Genomic DNA, 6,076 nt, shown 5'->3' on the forward strand with positions numbered 1-6,076 from the left:
CCGGGCACTCAACTCTACGCCGAAGTTCCAGCTGCCACACTACTCAGAGCGGACTCCCCCTCCGATCTTAGCTCCGAGGGGGACGGACGCCGCGGCCTCCGCCTCCTCTCTTTTCGTCACCACCGGGGCTGGCCACCCCCGACAAGGCCGACCTCTCACTCGACCCTTGGGATTCATCCTCCAAGCCAAGGATCCGGGCTGCCTCTGCAATGGATGTCACCTGCCGGAGCTGCTCCTCCCATTGAAAGACCAGGTGGAATGGGTGACCCCAAAAATAAGAGACGTTGTGCGCCCGCAGGTGTTCTGTGATCGGTCTAAATTCTCTTCTCCTCTGCAACGTGCGCACAGAGAGGTCATGGAATAGTTGAAGTTCATGTCCTCTAAAGAGGACCTTTTGAAGAGTGCGAGCTCGCTGCAAGATCCGTTCCTAGAGGACAAAGTCATGAAGGCAGGCCAGAATGTCCGGGGGCGGTCCCCAGGGCCACCGGCACGGCCGACCCGAGACACCCTATCCAGGGCTATCTCCTGCGTCTCATCCGGGCCTAGCAGAGAACGAAATAAGCCCTTCACATAGTCCCCAATGTCCTCCTTCTCCGCCCCCACCGGGGCCCCCCTGATGCGGATGTTTTGTCTTCTCAAGCAATTTTCCAGGTCCTCGACTGTTAGCTGGAGATGGTCTTGCTGCTCTTGAAGGCAGACCACCTCCTGCTGCAGGCCTGCTAGTTCTTCACCACGAGGAATCTCTCCCTCCTCCAACTGCGAGACACGCTCTCCCAAGGAGGTCACCTCTCCTCTCAACTCCTTCCCCTCCTGGGATATGTCCCATCGCAGATCCTGTATATCGCTACGGAGTGAGTCAAAAAGGGATGTCAAAAAACCCTTTGTGACCGGCGAATTACCATCAGAGTCCACTTCCAGACGAGTTGCGGGAAGCCTTGTCGCCAGTGGGTCTTCAGCCGTGCCACTCGTAGGCAAACGGGCGCCTGCCAGCATGTCTTTCACTGACCGCTCTCGCTTAGTCTTAGCCGCCGCCATATTTCACAAGCCCAGGCGCGGATTGCCAGATCAGCCCTCCACGTGTCCACACCACCTCCACCAGCAACAACGGGCTCAGGAATGCACGATAACCCCTATGCTTGGGGTTCGTGCCCAGAAAGCGCTTCCTGACAGACGTAGCTCTCGGATCCTCTGCCCTCGTATGCCAAGCCCGCTCTCCCTGGCTAACTCGGGACGTCTCTTGATCAGGGCCTCTACTCGTATGCAGCCCCCATTTATCTATTGCTGATACTTCCAGGCCACGTTGCCCACCCGGGCCCACACTCACCTGCTGTCATAGGGGGGCGCAGGATATCTCCACGGCGGTGCAATGGCCTCCCCCGTCTTCACTCAGGATCTCAGGCCTCTCCTCTTCCTGCTGTGATGCACTTCAAAATGGGGGAGTCCACCTCCAACCCCAGGCGGCGACAGCACGGGGGGAATCCCTCCACCCTCCGGGCTCATCAGACCCTGGGCCCGGGTCCACCGCGCCCTCCGGCAGGTTGAGGGCAGCAAAATCCCAAAAAAGGCAAAAGTTAAAAAAGGAGCCGGGGCTCTTCGCCCCCCCACCCTCAAACACGAGGGCAGGTGAGCTCCAGGGAAGCAGAATCCACTCACCGGCCTGGGCGACCGCTCCGGCCGCACCACATTCCAGGCCGCTCCTCGGGTCCGCGCCAGCTCCCTCCAGCTGGAAGCCACTCGAAGCGCGCCGAAGCCCTCAGGTGGCAGCACGCGGATCACAGCAGCTGTCGGAGTCCCTGGGGGGCCTCAATGCAACCCCCCTGGCAGACCAAGTGGCATTCCAAAGGGCCAGGGCGGCGGAGCTCAGACGAAACGCGTCCTAGCACGCCGCCATCTTGGCCACGCCCCGCTACTGACATTTTAAAATCGAAGGGATACATCTTTTACCGGATATGTTACAAAAAGGATTGGTAGGTGAAACTACATCTGAAGGAAGCATATTTTACCATTCCCATGCCCAAGGAGTATCAACTTCTCATTCAAATCACCTGGCAGGATTGACTTTATCAATTTCAAGCACTTCCCTTTGGCCTACCATCAGCAACTTAGTGTTTTGAGAAGGTAATGAGAGCAGTAGCCTTTTTTTCTCAGGGAGAGAGGGACTAGGATGAATATTTACTGAGACAACAACCTTATCAGGTCAGAAATCAGTTTGGGTTTTAACGTAAACAAAGAGAAATCAATTCTTACTCCTTCAAGAGCCATAGAGTTCTTAAGATTCATGATAGATACTATAAAAGTGATTATTTTGTTACCTTTAAAGAAGATTGCCAACATTTTGAAGGAGATAAGATATGTTCTCAAACAAGAGTCCCTTACACTGAGAGAGTTAGCCAGACTTTTAGGTCACTTGCCATCTTCGATTCAAGCAATATTTCCAGACCCCTTACATTATCGGCCCCTCCAGAGATTGAAAGCAAAGGCCCTATGGTGAGGCTTGTGGTATGGAGACAAGGTTTTTTCTGGATGTAGAAGCAGTGTCAGAGTTATCTTGGTGGCTGAAGAACGTGCATGCTTGAAATGGCAAAGTGATCTTTGGTCATCTCCAGATTTTGTTCTAGAGTCAGATGTTAGTTTAACTGGTTGGGGTGCTCACTTAGGTGCTCAGGAAACTGGTGGCTTGTGGTATCATGCAGAGAAACTCCATCATATAAGTTATTTGGAGTTCATGGCAGGTATCTATGCCCTTATGAGTGTCAGGAAAGTTTTACAAAGCAGGGAAGTTTGGTTAAAGATGAACAATGTTTCTGCAGTAGCATATATGCATATATCACTTAGGTGGAACAAGACCCTGATACCTGTCAGAATTAGCAAAGAAACTTGGGTTGTTATGTCTGGAACGCAAGATCAGTCTGCAGGCAGAACACTTACCTGGGAAAAGAAATGTTTCTGCAGACTGTATGTAATTCAAGGTTCTTGAGAGACTTCAGCGATTGAAGCTGAACAGTTGTCTAAAAAGTAAGGTCCTCTGGAGATAAATCTCTTTGTGAACAGGCTGACATTTCAACTGAAGACATACTACTTGGATGCCTGATCCAGGTGCTCTAGTGGTGACCATCTTTCACCATGCCTGGAAAGGGGCAAATGCTTATGTGTTTCCACCTTTTGCAATGATTCTGAGAGTTCTTTAGAAGAAAAGACAAGAGAATTGCTCAGTTGTACTAGTCACTCCATTTTGGACATCACAGGCATGGTTCCCAGTGACATTGGAATTAGCTTGCAACATTCCCTTCTTTCTCCCTGCCATGCCAAGCCTACTGCAAAACGTAGATGGGGAGGAACATCCTCTGGTTCTGAATGGAACTTTGTGCTTTCTTGTCTGGAAAATATCAGAAGATCTACCGAAATGTCAGGGCTTTCTGGAAGAGCCCAGGAACTCCGGGAAGGATTCTGGGCTCCAGGCACCCACCGCAGGTATAGAGGAATATGGAAGACATGGGTATGTTGGTGCTTGGAAAGAAGTATGGATCCCTTGAAGGTGCCTCTTGTGGAAGTTTTTAACTTTCTTGTAGAACAGTTTGATAGGGGATCTTAGTTATAGAAGTATCAACTGTTATAGGTCAGCAATTTCTGCAGATTATTGTTTCATCAATGGCAGGACTGTAGGAAAGAATGTTTTGGTTCACAGAGTGCTCAAAAGCATAAGGCTGAGAAGACCTCCAAATCCTAGGTACTACTCTTTATGGGATGTTAATCTGATACTTTCCATGTTTTCTTCTTGGCATAGCAATAAGTATTTTGATTTAAAAAGACTTTCTATGAAATTAGCCTTTTTACTTTGTTTGATTTCTTGTCATTGTGTGTTGAATGTTATGGCTTTGAGGACAAGTAATAGAATTTATGATGCCTTTGGGGGTTCCTTTGAGAATACTGAAAGAACAAAAAGAATGTCTGATATTATTGTTTCCAAGCTTTGATTCTAGCAGAAAACCTTGGGCCTGATTACGAGTCTGGCAGTCACACGACTGCCAGACTGGTGGTGGCAGTCAGGACTGCCGCTGCTGTGGCAGTCAGACAACCACATTATGACCCTGATGGTCAGACAGCCAGGGCACCACCGTCTCCACTCGGTTTGGTGATCCCAACAGGTTGACGACAGGTGTATGTTGCAATCAGCCATGGCGGTTTCCCGTCAGGCTTTTGATGGTGGTCTTAACACCATGAGAAAGCTGGTGGAGAACAAGTGCAGGGGGTCCATGAGGTCCCCATGCACTTGGCATGGGCAGTGCAGGGGTGCCCCTGCCCAGCACCCTCCCAATGCTCACTGTTTGCTGTGCAGACAGTGAGCATTGGGAGGGTGCTAGTTCACCCTTCAGGGTGCTGCCATGATCCCACTACTAGCAAAGAAAAGGGGGGAGTATCCTATAACCCTCACCTGCTTAGGATACCAACTGAACTCTATACACACAAAATATTAGCAGGAAAGGGATAAATTCAAATAATTATGCCTAAACCAATAATAACTCTTGGTTCAAAGGGGAACAATTATTACCCATATTTATTTAATTTAATCATACGCAGCAGCAACAGAAACAAAGGAGAATTCCTCAAGCGAGCCTATATACAATTATCTCTGCACAAATACATAAATGACAAACTTATACAACAAAAAGTGCATATAATATAAAAACAAATGTCCTACTCCAACATTTGAAAAATTGATCACCACAAAACAATACACGTAGTGATCACAAATAACATGGTACCAAAGGTCTTGCACCCAGCTGTGTACTACCTCAAAAACTTATTTGAAAAGGGTAGTAGGTAGTGCTTTACAATTTCATTGAAAATCAATTCTCTTTTTCAGACTCCTTGGACCCATTCAAAATGTGTTGACGCGTTTCGGCCTAACAAATTATGGCCTCATCAGGACTGTTGGAGAACAATGGCATCATTCTAAAAATTAAAACAATCCATTAAAAACAATTATATCACATCAATCTTATCATCAATACACACCAAAAGTGCCTATTATCTAATCCAAGCTTCCCTTTTCTTTAATTAACACATATAAATCTTTTCATTACCAACTCCAAATAGTTCTTTCAGCACCAGTATTCATGCCTTCGTAATTACTCTACACACTGTGACATTACCAAATTATCCAAAAAATGTGACATTACCAAATTATCCTAAACATCAACAAAGGTGCACGATCAGTTAGTTCCAATTACTGAGTGCACCCCCATGTCCCATCAGTGTGTAGCACAGGTGAAAATTCATACCTCTCCTTCTATGGAGCAAGCACCTAAATTGTAGGGCTCAATTCACGAGTGCCGTTTACTTAAGTTACTCGTCTTACAGGCCAGCAATTTATTAACGCGACATTCTGTGGACAACGAAGTGCAAATACAAAGTATTTTATCGTCAGTCTGCGTATATGTGGCCTAACATCTACCAGTAAATGCTCGTAACCTGTAAACACTTACTTCCTAGATTGTGCCGGTCTGCGGTAGTCAGCGCTCTTCCGTACAGCGCTAGACAGTGTTTTCCGTGAGTCACAACCGCTGCGACTCACCGAAGAATGTTTAAAGAGCCACATCGGTCTAACACTAGACCGTATAATGGCTCTATGGTCGGAGAAAAGACAGCGCCATCTTGTGCATGCTGCGTTCGTTCTTACCGGTCAACAGACTGGTCAAAAGTGTATAAATTGGCCTTATTACTTCTATTGGGCAACATACCTCACAGTCTGTACCTTACCATTGTACACATGAAACCTCAATACTGCGGCGGATTTTTTAAAAACAAAACAAGTCCTCCCTAAGCTCTTAGTCTAAATGTAAAAGACAGCGGCGGCCATCTTAAAGCTGTTCGAACCTGACCCAACCGTATATACCTTGCTAGTACCAGTTATTAGGTTATTACTAGGTATCTACTAAAGAACAATTACAGCTGAACAAACTGAAAAATGCTCATCAGTATCTACTTGTAAATATGCCAGCATCAATCAAAAAATATACAAAAATACAAAAATACCGAAAATATACATTCCATTATACAGTGTATCATCAAATTA

Source organism: Pleurodeles waltl, chromosome 6 (genome assembly GCF_031143425.1).
Source record: "Pleurodeles waltl isolate 20211129_DDA chromosome 6, aPleWal1.hap1.20221129, whole genome shotgun sequence".
NCBI lineage: Eukaryota > Metazoa > Chordata > Amphibia > Caudata > Salamandridae > Pleurodeles > Pleurodeles waltl.